The sequence below is a fragment of the Malaya genurostris genome, chromosome 3 (assembly GCF_030247185.1).
Source record: "Malaya genurostris strain Urasoe2022 chromosome 3, Malgen_1.1, whole genome shotgun sequence".
In the NCBI taxonomy this organism is placed as follows: Eukaryota; Metazoa; Arthropoda; class Insecta; order Diptera; family Culicidae; genus Malaya; species Malaya genurostris.
Genome location: NC_080572.1, coordinates 157,394,493 through 157,409,097, shown reverse-complemented (window position 1 = coordinate 157,409,097; position 14,605 = coordinate 157,394,493). Strand labels below are relative to the sequence as shown.

At 36.0% G+C, this 14,605-nt stretch overlaps 1 protein-coding gene across 4 annotated transcripts in view; it reads right to left on the bottom strand.

The window, feature by feature from the left end:
- Positions 1-14,605, bottom strand: part of LOC131436174 (zinc finger Ran-binding domain-containing protein 2) — a 190,970-nt gene that overhangs the window by 119,929 nt on the left and 56,436 nt on the right. The gene's annotated exons all lie outside the window — the stretch shown is intronic.

Genomic DNA, 14,605 nt, shown 5'->3' with positions numbered 1-14,605 from the left:
TTTGCTCTTGATTATAATATAAATGGAAGACCCCTTCTGGGATGATATAGAGTTGTGGGAATTAATCGACGATTTCCTGCAAGAAGTGCTTAACAGTCGAAGACGCGGCTAGCGCCGTAGATACTTTCAAAAAAAAAAATTTTAGTTCGTTGCTGTAAAAATCAAACACCATGGGGAAAGGGCAATCAAAAGAAACCAACCAGTCTGGTGACACCAATATCCAAATTAACGAGCATATTGAACAGTCTACGACAAGTCACCAAGACCACGAGATCAAATTGTGGATTATTATCGCAATTTCGACGATCTTACTTTTATTAAAAATACATAAAATAATGAAAAAACACTGGACCAAGAAAGGATTTAAAACAGCACAAAGCATAAATTCAATCGCTTAAAAACAAAAAAAAAAAATAAATAAATAAAAATATATACAATAATATTATAGTTTTATAATTTCACTAGCTAGCTAAATGCCTATGACAATAGAGCAATTACACGAAGAAATAAAAATACTTGTAACTATAGATAACAACCTTAAAAAATCAATTAACAAAAAATTTAAAACCGAAACTCTAACGACAAAATTAAACTATGCCAACGCGCTATATGCTCAAATAGAAAGCAACCTTTTAGAAAACGAAGACTCATTATCACACTCAGAATTAACATTTCTCGTTAAAGCAGCAAGGAATGCAATTACAGACATCCGTACTACAGTAACTTCGAAGATACAAGAACAATCAGTCGACGAGAAGAGAGGTACGGACTCCAAAATGACAAACACACCAGCAGTCTTTGACATCCGCCAGGCAACGGCGTTAGTACAAATGTACGACGGCACGCCTTTAGGATTGGATGCCTTCGTAGACTCAGTAAATTTATTATTAGAAATTACTACAGCGGAGCAATTGCCAATGGCAATCAAATTTATAAAAACTCGTCTATCAGGTAAAGCAAGATTGGGCCTACCTGATAATATAAGTAATATTAATGAGTTAATAGAAAACGTCAAATCGAGGTGTATGGACATTTCAACACCCGAAAACATCATTGCAAAATTAAAAGCCACCCGACAGAGTGGACCGATAACAAAATTTTGCGAGGAAGTAGAAAATCTAACTATTTCACTCGAACATGTCTACATTAAACAAAGAATACCCCCTGAGGTTGCAAAAACAATGGCCACCAAAGCGGGACTAAATACCCTTGTATCAGGAATAAACCAACCTGAAACAAAAACAATATTAAAAGCAGGAAACTTCCATTCAATAAAGGAAGCGATCCAAAAAGCTCAAGAAAATCTGACTGAGAATACAACCAACGCGCAAGTCTTAACTACGCGAGCTAGACAAAATCATAATAATTTCAAAACCCATGACCGTTTCTCTAGAGGAAACGGGAGGAATTTCTACACCCAAAGCAATTATAGCGCAAATCAACGCTATAACAAGCCACACCGTATTTACAACAACAATAACCAATTCCATGCCGAGCGCTCAACCAGCTCAAATTACTCATACCATAACAATAATAACCGAGGCCGTGGACATTACCAACCTCAACAAACTCGATATAGGTCAAACCGATTTCAACACAATCGGCAGAATGTATATGTAGCAGGCTCTGAGCCATTACCGTATATACAACCAATGCAAATGCAAACAGCTGTGCCGGTCAATGCACCGACCGAGCAGCAACAACTGCAACAGCAGAACCAACCGATGCAAAATCAATTTTTTGGGCAAATGTGTTGACTTTAAATCTAAGCGCTTCTAACTTCATTAAGGTCGGAGTACGAATGACTAACTCAATTTGTACTTTATTGATAGATTCCGGAGCAGATATTTCAATTTTTAAAGCAAATAGAATAATTCCTAACCAAATTGTGAATAGAAATGTAAGAACAAAACTGACTGGAATAACAGATGGGGAAATAGAAACTACAGCAATAACCGAAACAGAACTAATGTTCGGAAATAATGTAACCACTAGACATCTTTTTCATTTAGTTGGACCAGATTTTCCTATTCAAACAGACGGCATATTGGGCAGAGACTTTTTCACCTCCCACAAATGCCAAATCGATTATGAGTACTGGTTATTAAATTTTAGTGTAAATAATATAAATGTATCTGTACCTATAGAAGATAAAGTTAATGAAAACTATATTATTCCACAACGAAGCGAAGTGATTAGAAAATTAAGTAATCAAACTATAACAGAAGATATGGTAATCTTTTCACAAGAAATTAAACCAGGAGTTTTCTGTGGGAACGCTATCATATCCCCACAAAACCCTTATATAAAAATCATGAACACAAGAAAATCACCTGTAAATATATCCAATTTAGAATTCACACCTGAAATGGAACCTTTAGCAAATTACAATACAATGAAATTTAACAATAAACCCCTGAACGATACAAGAAACCATAAACTATTGAACGAAATAGACATGAACAACGTACCTACGTACGCACAAAAGGAATTAAAGAATCTAATACTGAAATATACAGATATATTCTCTAACCCAGATGAACCCTTGACGACCAATAACTTTTATAACCAAAATATCAACCTAAACGATAACGTTCCAGTCTATATTCCTAACTACAAAACGATTCATTCACAAAACGACGAAATAGAAACACAAGTCAATAAAATGTTGAACGACAAAATAATAGAACCTTCCATATCACCTTACAATAGCCCCATCCTCCTAGTACCAAAAAAAATCAAACGATGCAAAAAGAAAATGGAGACTTGTGGTAGATTTTAGACAACTAAACAAAAAAATACTAGCAGACAAATTTCCTTTACCAAGAATTGATACAATTTTGGATCAACTTGGTAGAGCAAAATACTTTTCAACACTAGATTTAATGTCAGGATTTCACCAAATACCTTTAGAAAATAACTCAAGAAAATTTACAGCCTTTTCAACACAAAGTGGACACTACCAATTCATACGTTTACCTTTCGGACTAAATATTAGCCCAAACAGTTTCCAAAGAATGATGACGATTGCCATGGCTGGACTTACACCAGAACACGCATTCGTTTACATTGACGATATAATAGTGATAGGATGTTCCATCCAACACCATTTACAAAATTTAACTAAAGTTTTTGAAAGAATTAGAAAATACAACCTAAAATTAAACCCAAACAAATGTAAATTTTTCAATACCGAAGTGACATATCTAGGACATAAAATTACAGATAGAGGAATATTACCAGATAGTACAAAATACGACGCCATCAGCAACTATCCGATACCGAAAAACAGCGATGACACTAGACGATTCGTAGCTTTCTGCAATTATTACCGTAAATTTGTACCAAATTTCGCAACGATAGCGCACCCTCTCAATCAACTCCTTAAGAAAAACAAACAATTCGTTTGGACTAATGAATGCCAAAACGCCTTCAACACATTAAAACTGTACCTAATGTCACCTAAATTACTTCAATACCCAGACTTCACACAACCCTTTATACTCAAAACCGACGCTTCAGACGTAGGTTGCGGAGCTGTACTTTCTCAAATCAGAAACGGAAACGACTTACCTATAGCTTTTGCGAGCAAAAGTTTTACCCCGGGTGAAAAGAATAAATCAACGATACTAAAGGAACTGACAGGAATACACTGGGGAATAAATTATTTTAAGCCTTACCTATACGGAAGAAAATTTACGGTCAAGACAGACCACCGACCTCTAGTATATTTATTTAACATGAAAAACCCCACTTCTAAACTAACAAGAATGAGATTAGATTTAGAAGAATTTGATTTTAACATAGAATATATTAATGGAAAAAGCAACGCTACGGCAGATGCCTTATCCAGAATTATAACAACCTCCGATGAATTAAAAGCCCTCAACATATTTAGAGTCAACACAAGAGCCATGACAAAATTAAATAATAATATTAATAATAACAACAATATTAACAACGACAATTTTAACAATAAACCGACAACTGTGAAAGACAAGTTACCAATGACAAAAGATAAAAAGACTGATCACCTTGTTATCTATACGACCGAAAACCCGACTGAAACGAGAACCTTATCCAAGTTAAGAATTACTATAGAAAATACATACCTAATAATTAGCATATACAAAGACGCGCAAATGAAAAAATTAATAAAGCAAATAGCAACATATGTAAATGAAAGAAGAGCTCTAGAACTCATACTTTCAACGTTAGAACAGGAAATGACAAAAATGAAAATAAATAAAGTCGCAATGTCGACAGAAGAAGAAATATTTAAAAGGGTACCCATGAATATATTCAAAACACTAGTACAACAAACGAATAAAAACATACAAATAATAATGTATCATCCACCCAAGTTCATTAGTGAACCTGGCAAGATACAGAATCTTTTAAAAAATTATCATGAAACCCCTACGGGAGGACACGTAGGACAGCATCGCCTGTACCTCAAAATAAGAGAATATTACAATTTTAAAGATATGAAAGGAACTATTTCACGATTCATAAAGGCCTGTGAGTCGTGCAAAAGAAATAAAATTCTTAAACACACTAAAGAAAAACAAATATTAACTAACACACCATCAAACCCATTCGAAATAATATCAATAGATACAATAGGTCCATTACCTAAATCCAACAATAACAACCGCTATGCAATAACCATACAATGTGAACTAACAAAATACATTGCAATAATACCTATCCAAAACAAAGAAGCAAACACAATAGCTAAAAACTTAGTAGAAAAATTCATACTAATATACGGAAAATTCTTGGAATTAAAATCCGATCAAGGAACCGAGTACAAAAATGAAGTACTTGAGAAAGTATGCAAATACTTACAAATCAAACAAAATTTTGCAACTGCCTATCATCCGCAGACTATTGGGTCATTGGAGAGAAATCACAGATGCCTAAACGAGTATCTGCGATCCTTCGTCAATGAACACCAATCAGACTGGGATGACTGGTTACCATATTACGCATTTACTTACAACACCACACCACACTCGGAACACCAATTTACACCGTACGAACTAGTCTTTGGAATTAAAGCAAAATTACCACAAGAAAATTACCCAAAGATAACGAACCCCGTGTACAATTTTGATCTTTACAACAACGAACTCAAATACAAATTGGAAAAATCTAACATAATAGCAAAACATAGATTAAATGAAAGTAAAAACTCCAGATGCAAAAACTCAAATATCCATATAAACCCACTAGAAGTACAAATAGGCGAAATAGTGTACTTACAAAACGAAAATAGGAAGAAACTCGATTCAGTTTATATCGGACCGTACACCATAATTAAAATACTAGATGTAAATTGCGAAATCGAAAACAACATAACAAAGCAACGAATGATAGTACACAAAAATAGACTTGTAAAAGGTTAAAAAAATCCAAATTTTTATATACATTTTAAGGACACACATTCAAACCCCAATTAAACCACACATACAGTAGATTATATACAGCAGAAACACAACACACTTCAATGTTCACTATTCATTAATAATGTTAGGGAGCCAGTTCGATTACAATTGAATGCTTACACTACGTTACATCATTCAACCAAAGGAGGGTGATGTAGCATGATAATATTGATCCGACTAACCCAAATTAAACACTTTCCCACATTCCAGCATTCACACGATCTCTAACCAATCCTTCTCTGATCACAGATCATAAACCAAAACCGAAAATCCCAAACACCAATCCTTACATTCTTTATCCTTTAAGTACCATGCATCCAAATTAGTAACAGGTCGTAAAAACACTTGACGATCGTTACATTTCCCAAGAGCCAACCATTTGGTTCACATTAAGTTCCCATGCTAGCCGTCCGTGTTGCAACATATGCTGCACACGGCGAGCTAAGCAAGCTTCTCACACTATCCGCCGATGCGACAATTCTTTCCCTTGCGTAATGCGCTATAGGTTCAATCGCCTCTTGCTGCATTGATGCACCAATCGATATTCTCTCTCTTTTCCCTCTCTCCCACTAACAATTTATTTAACGAAAGTATTGTAACTGGCTCCTCCCACCTTATGTACATCGGAGAACAGGTTAGCATAACTTTAAAACATTTGAATAAAACCAATCTCGAACGAACAACTAAAGGTGAAGGTTCTTTCATCATTTCAATGGCAAAAGAAAAGAAATCCTTCCAACATTTTAACATGTCCCCAAAAATAGTAATCGTGCAAAAGAAATCGTACATATCGTACACCATCAATACCGGCAAGTGCCAGATAGGACAACCTCAAGTAACATTCAACCTACTCGAGACAAAGTTGAAGCCATTATCAATTTTCCTCGACCGCTTATCGCGAAACAAATGAAGCGATTCCTGGGGACAGTGAACTTCTACCGCAGATTCATCCCGCACGCAGCAGAAAATCAACAAATCCTGCAATCCATGATTAATGGAAACGTTCGTAACGATAAAACATTGTTGCAGTGGAATGATACCACAGCAGCAGCCTTTCAACAATGTAAGCAAGACATGGCAAATGTAATCCTTCTCGCTCACCCTTGCGTGGAGGCAAAATTAGCACTTGAAGTCGACGCATCTGGCACCGCGATCGGCGGGATGTTACATCAAATCACCGAGAAAAGTCGTCAACCTCTTGCATATTTCTCCCGCAAGTTATACAAAAGCAAGCAGAAAGCAAGCACATATGACCGAGAGTTATTTACGATTTACGAAGCAGTGAAATATTTCAAGGATCAGCTCACTGGTCGTGATTTCTGCATTTATACTGACCATAAGCCTCTCACCACAGCATTCTACCAGCGGCCCGATCGAGCCAGCCCAACCCAACAACGACACCTTAGCTTAATCAGCGAATACACCACGGACATCAGGCATGTACCCGGCGAAGCAAACAAAGTCGCCGACATGCTGAGCCGAATCGATTCCATCACGAGCAACTACGAACCAATTCAGCTGTTTTTCAAAGTTGGGCGAATCTTACAAAAGTAAACATATCGAGTTTCTCTCACCTACTAATAAAAGCTTAAAATTCCTACAATTTTGCCTAAAAATTCGGATTCTACAAAAATCTCAATCTTTGTAATACAATGAACTATAAAGGGCGAAACTGTCATTCCATTTGTTTACGTGAGTTTCGCCCTCCGTGTTCCATGACAACAAACGGAACGATACTTCAATTGCTAGTAAAGAAGGGCGAAACCTTTTTTTTTTCTTTATTTCAGATGGTTTCCGAGCCTTTTTCCACTGGAAATAGTAAATGAGACGATAAAATTACTCGCAGATTTGTCTTAGTCTCGAAAACAAGCCAATTTCATGAAAAATGCGCAAGGGCGTATCTTTATAATTCACACAGGAAGCATAAAAGTAAACAAATCGGAAAAGGGCGAAACTCTTTTTATGTTTATTTATTCAGTGGATATAGATAGAAAGTGGTAAAATTTGCATCACTTTTGAAGATAAACTAACAATTCATCGACTAATCATAAATTGATCTGAGAATATACGATAATTTCTAAATACGATTTGAAACCAAAATCGAAACATTCATCGATGTTTTTCTCCATTTGCTGTCAATGTTAGATTCGCCGATCTTTGAAACACAGCTGAATTGATTTCGAGACAATGGCCAACCAACAAAGGAATGATCCAGAACTGACAACGTTCCTGACCAACCCTCCTGTCAATACATCTTTGGTAATGAAGGCAATGCAGTCCGGCCATTCGTTCCGAAGAATTTCCGAACCATTATCATCAAAAAACTTCACAGTGCATCCCATCCTGTCGTACGCTCGACTACTCGCCTCGTGATAGATCGCTACGTGTGGCCATCCATGAGACGAGACTGCAAACTTTTCGTATCCCATTGCATCGCCTGCCAGAAGTCAAAAGTACATCGTCACAACAAGGCGCCCATCGTACAAATATCTACACCGGATCGACAAATTCACACGTTGGCCAGAAGTGATTCATATCCACAACATGACAGCAGCCACAGTCGCGCATACATTCGTTAGCAGTTGGATTGCGCGCTTCGGAGTTCCAACAACCACCGATCTCGGAAGACAGTTCGAGTCCGAACTTTTCCGAGAATTAACCAGATTATTGGGAATAACTCACCTGAAGGCTACGCCATACCATCCACAAGCAAACGGGAAAATTGAACGAACTCATCGACAACTCAAGGCCGCGATTATGTGCCACCAGAACAACAAATGGACAGAATCGTTGCCGTTCGTACTCCTCGGAATGAGGGCTGCCCTCAAGGAAGATCTTAAAGCCTCAGCCGCTGAAGCAACCTATGGAACAACCATTCGACTACCCGGAGAATTTTTCACCGAAATGAAAAACAAGCTATCTACACCAGATTTCATCACCGACCTGAAGAACAGAATGTCAAAACTACGACCTACTCCGACAAGCAACCATTCGAAGATAACACCTTTCATCCAAAAGGAACTAAGCACCTGCAGCCATGTATTTGTGAAAAACGGATCAATCAAACCACCTTTAACTCAGCCTTATGATGGACCATTCCGAGTACTACGCAGAAAAAAGAAAGTGTTCATCATCGACATCCGTGGAAAAAATTTCCCAATATCCGTCGACAGACTGAAAGCTGCCTTCATCGAAGCGGATGAATTAGCACCAAAACAGCCTAACATACAGGATAACAACGAAGCATCTCTCTACCGAACAAAGTCTGGTCGGCACGAAAAAATCCCTCAGCGTTATTGGAATGAGTAAGGGGGGAGTACTGTGGCGAACTCGCCTGGTAACCCTAACCTCACCATCGTATATAGAACACGTACATAGTAACCGATCAACCGATCGCTATGTGCTACCAATACCACACAACAGCCAATCGGCTGTTAATTTATACATATGTAAAGCAGTAATAAAACGACCACCAAAGAGACTACACCGTTCTATCCGCTTGTGCGTAATCCGAAAGGATCCCAAAAATAGTAAAATTTCAGTTACAAGAGAAATAAAAAATTAAATTAAATCAAATCTACCTTGTTGCTTTTGTCTCTGTTCATCTGTCGTAAAGAACGACGTGAAGCTCATCCAACGATTTCCAATTTGCAGTCTTTTGGTATCGTTCTCTGCTATCTCAGTTGCTCTAGTGTCGTTGTGATCACCACTAAACTTGGTGTGCTGCCTGTACATGACCCCAGGTACAGTGCTATTGCTCTTGGTGGCGATCAAATGTGATGCTTGCAGTGTAGCACCACACGATGTATGTCGTCTCTTTAGATCCTACGCAGCGTACAAATTCTGGTACCTGTTAGATCAGCACTGGATTGCTTTAGAACCTCTGTGCCTTTACACCCCTTCGTCTTCGCACCTTTATGCGATGGCTTTTCTGTGACTCGTCATTTTTATGCACTCGCACCTCTGTGTCTCTACACCTCTGTGCGTATGAACAGGATGGCCTTCGTTGCTAGCTTTCCAGTCGGGGAACGCCCCGAATATTGCGTTGGCGATTAGCACCAGCAGTTTTAACTACCTGTAGCCGTTAACTCACGAGCCAGTATAATGGAAGCACAACCTCTTCGCTTGAATGTTTTTTACTGAATGCGTTGTGAGTCCTATTGAAAATGAAGTCTCACTGAAATATGATCATATTTCAACTCAAGTGTTGTTACAAGATGACATTACTGAGACAAATTTTGATGAAAATAAGTACATTATTTGGAAACCTAAAAACATGAAGGCTTTTGGTAATGATGGAATCTTTAATATTTTTATTCAAGAACCTTCTAGATGTTGCCTTGAGACCCTTAATTAAAATTTTCAACAAGTGTTTTACATTAGCTTACTTCCCTAAAAGATGGAAAAAACGCTCAAGTAATTCCCATCCACAAACCTGATAAAAACCCAGCAGAAACATTAAGTTATCGACCAATTAGTTTAATTTATTGTATCAGTAAACATTTTGAAAAAATTATCTTGTTGAGAATGATGTGTCATATAAATGAGACATAGAAAAAGCATTCGACAGTGTTTGGCACAAATGTTTAATAGCAAAAATGTCCTACTTTTAGTTTCCCGTTTATTTGATTCAAATGATTCAAAATTATTTAACTGGTCGTACTTAGCTATCAGAATTATCAATCTAAATTGCTACCCGTACGAGCAGGTGTTCCGCAGGGTTCGAGTGTAGCTCCATTCTTGTATAATATTTTCACTGATCTTCCAAATCTACAGGTCGATTGTCAGAAATCGCTATTTTGTGACGACACACGTCTGTTAACCACAGGTAGAAATCTAAGAGTGATCTGCAGTCGCCCAAAAAAGAAGCTTAAATATTTTCAGTGATTTTCTGTCAAAATGGAAAATAGCACCATATGTAGCAAAACCGCAATTAATTACCTTTCCTCATAAGCCAAGAGTTTCTTTTCTTAAACCAAACAATAATCGCATTATCAAATTGAATGGCTTGAAATTGACATGGTCTGATCAATCAAAATACTTAGGTTTAACGTATGACAAAAACTCACTTTCAAGGATCACATTGAAAGAATCCAGACAAAGTGTAATAAATATATTAAATGTTTATATCCTCTTATAAACAAAAATTCTAAGCTCTGTCTAAAGAACAAATTATTAATTTATAAACAAATTTTCCGACCAGCCATGATTTATGCAGTACCAATTTGGTAAAGTTGTTGTTCCACCAGGTAGAAAATGCTTCAAAGGATGCGGAATAAAATTTTGAAAATGGTTTTGAAGCACCCTCCCAGGTTGAGTTATAAATGAGTTACACAGACTCACAAATATATAACCATTAGATAATTTCGACAAAAATCGATGCTCTCTGTATTAGATAGTATATAAGATCCTTTTTCCCATTACACAATACAAGTTGGTTTACAAATTACCTACACAAAAATCACAGAATTGCGGAAGCAAATGATAAACGTGATAAATATGTTATCTAACATACATAAGAACCGGTCATGATGCATTTTTATACGTTGTTACCGAAATGTACATTTCAGCCGCACGGGTTGAAAATTGAAGGATTTGAAATGTCATATACCATTCGACTCAGCTCGTCGAGTACGCAATATATATATATATATATATATATATATATATATATATATATATATATATATATATATATATATATATATATATATATATATATATATATATATATATATATATATATATATATATATATATATATATATATATATATATATATATATATATATATATATATATATATATATATATAAACTCATTTATAACTCAACCTGGGAGGGTGCTTCAAAACCATTTTCAAAATTTTATTCCGCATCCTTTGAAGCATTTTCTACCTGGTGGAACAACAACTTTACCAAATTTGTAATGCTTGCAGTGTAGCACCACAGCTTTGTGATGCTTGCAGTGTAGCACCACACGATGTATGTCGTCTCTTTAGATCCTACGCAGCGTACAAATTCTGGTACCTGTTAGATCAGCACTGGGTTGCTTTAGAACCTCTGTGCCTTTACACCCCTTCGTCTTCGCACCTTTATGCGATGGCTTTTCTGTGACTCGTCATTTTTATGCACTCGCACCTCTGTGTCTCTACACCTCTGTGCGTATGAACAGGATGGCCTTCGTTGCTAGCTTTCCAGTCGGGGAACGCCCCGAATATTGCGTTGGCGATTAGCACCAGCAGTTTTAACTACCTGTAGCCGTTAACTCACGAGCCAGTATAATGGAAGCACAACCTCTTCGCTTGAATGTTTTTTACTGAATGCGTTGTGAGTCCTATTGAAAATGAAGTCTCACTGAAATATGATCATATTTCAACTCAAGTGTTGTTACAAGATGACATTACTGAGACAAATTTTGATGAAAATAAGTACATTATTTGGAAACCTAAAAACATGAAGGCTTTTGGTAATGATGGAATCTTTAATATTTTTATTCAAGAACCTTCTAGGTGTTGCCTTGAGACCCTTAATTAAAATTTTCAACAAGTGTTTTACATTAGCTTACTTCCCTAAAAGATGGAAAAAACGCTCAAGTAATTCCCATCCACAAACCTGATAAAAACCCAGCAGAAACATTAAGTTATCGACCAATTAGTTTAATTTATTGTATCAGTAAACATTTTGAAAAAATTATCTTGTTGAGAATGATGTGTCATATAAATGAGACATAGAAAAAGCATTCGACAGTGTTTGGCACAAATGTTTAATAGCAAAAATGTCCTACTTTTAGTTTCCCGTTTATTTGATTCAAATGATTCAAAATTATTTAACTGGTCGTACTTAGCTATCAGAATTATCAATCTAAATTGCTACCCGTACGAGCAGGTGTTCCGCAGGGTTCGAGTGTAGCTCCATTCTTGTATAATATTTTCACTGATCTTCCAAATCTACAGGTCGATTGTCAGAAATCGCTATTTTGTGACGACACACGTCTGTTAACCACAGGTAGAAATCTAAGAGTGATCTGCAGTCGCCTAAAAAAGAAGCTTAAATATTTTCAGTGATTTTCTGTCAAAATGGAAAATAGCACCATATGTAGCAAAACCGCAATTAATTACCTTTCCTCATAAGCCAAGAGTTTCTTTTCTTAAACCAAACAATAATCGCATTATCAAATTGAATGGCTTGAAATTGACATGGTCTGATCAATCAAAATACTTAGGTTTAACGTATGACAAAAACTCACTTTCAAGGATCACATTGAAAGAATCCAGGCAAAGTGTAATAAATATATTAAATGTTTATATCCTCTTATAAACAAAAATTCTAAGCTCTGTCTAAAGAACAAATTATTAATTTATAAACAAATTTTCCGACCAGCCATGATTTATGCAGTACAAATTTGGTAAAGTTGTTGTTCCACCAGGTAGAAAATGCTTCAAAGGATGCGGAATAAAATTTTGAAAATGGTTTTGAAGCACCCTCCCAGGTTGAGTTATAAATGAGTTTATATATATATATATATATATATATATATATATATATATATATATATATATATATATATATATATATATATATATATATATATATATATATATATATATATATATATATATATATATATATATATATATAAACTCATTTATAACTCAACCTGGGAGGGTGCTTCAAAACCATTTTCAAAATTTTATTCCGCATCCTTTGAAGCATTTTCTACCTGGTGGAACAACAACTTTACCAAATTTGTACTGCATAAATCATGGCTGGTCGGAAAATTTGTTTATAAATTAATAATTTGTTCTTTAGACAGAGCTTAGAATTTTTGTTTATAAGAGGATATAAACATTTAATATATTTATTACACTTTGCCTGGATTCTTTCAATGTGATCCTTGAAAGTGAGTTTTTGTCATACGTTAAACCTAAGTATTTTGATTGATCAGACCATGTCAATTTCAAGCCATTCAATTTGATAATGCGATTATTGTTTGGTTTAAGAAAAGAAACTCTTGGCTTATGAGGAAAGGTAATTAATTGCGGTTTTGCTACATATGGTGCTATTTTCCATTTTGACAGAAAATCACTGAAAATATTTAAGCTTCTTTTTTAGGCGACTGCAGATCACTCTTAGATTTCTACCTGTGGTTAACAGACGTGTGTCGTCACAAAATAGCGATTTCTGACAATCGACCTGTAGATTTGGAAGATCAGTGAAAATATTATACAAGAATGGAGCTACACTCGAACCCTGCGGAACACCTGCTCGTACGGGTAGCAATTTAGATTGATAATTCTGATAGCTAAGTACGACCAGTTAAATAATTTTGAATCATTTGAATCAAATAAACGGGAAACTAAAAGTAGGACATTTTTGCTATTAAACATTTGTGCCAAACACTGTCGAATGCTTTTTCTATGTCTCATTTATATGACACATCATTCTCAACAAGATAATTTTTTCAAAATGTTTACTGATACAATAAATTAAACTAATTGGTCGATAACTTAATGTTTCTGCTGGGTTTTTATCAGGTTTGTGGATGGGAATTACTTGAGCGTTTTTTCCATCTTTTAGGGAAGTAAGCTAATGTAAAACACTTGTTGAAAATTTTAATTAAGGGTCTCAAGGCAACACCTAGAAGGTTCTTGAATAAAAATATTAAAGATTCCATCATTACCAAAAGCCTTCATGTTTTTAGGTTTCCAAATAATGTACTTATTTTCATCAAAATTTGTCTCAGTAATGTCATCTTGTAACAACACTTGAGTTGAAATATGATCATATTTCAGTGAGACTTCATTTTCAATAGGACTCACAACGCATTCAGTAAAAAACATTCAAGCGAAGAGGTTGTGCTTCCATTATACTGGCTCGTGAGTTAACGGCTACAGGTAGTTAAAACTGCTGGTGCTAATCGCCAACGCAATATTCGGGGCGTTCCCCGACTGGAAAGCTAGCAACGAAGGCCATCCTGTTCATACGCACAGAGGTGTAGAGACACAGAGGTGCGAGTGCATAAAAATGACGAGTCACAGAAAAGCCATCGCATAAAGGTGCGAAGACGAAGGGGTGTAAAGGCACAGAGGTTCTAAAGCAACCCAGTGCTGATCTAACAGGTACCAGAATTTGTACGCTGCGTAGGATCTAAAG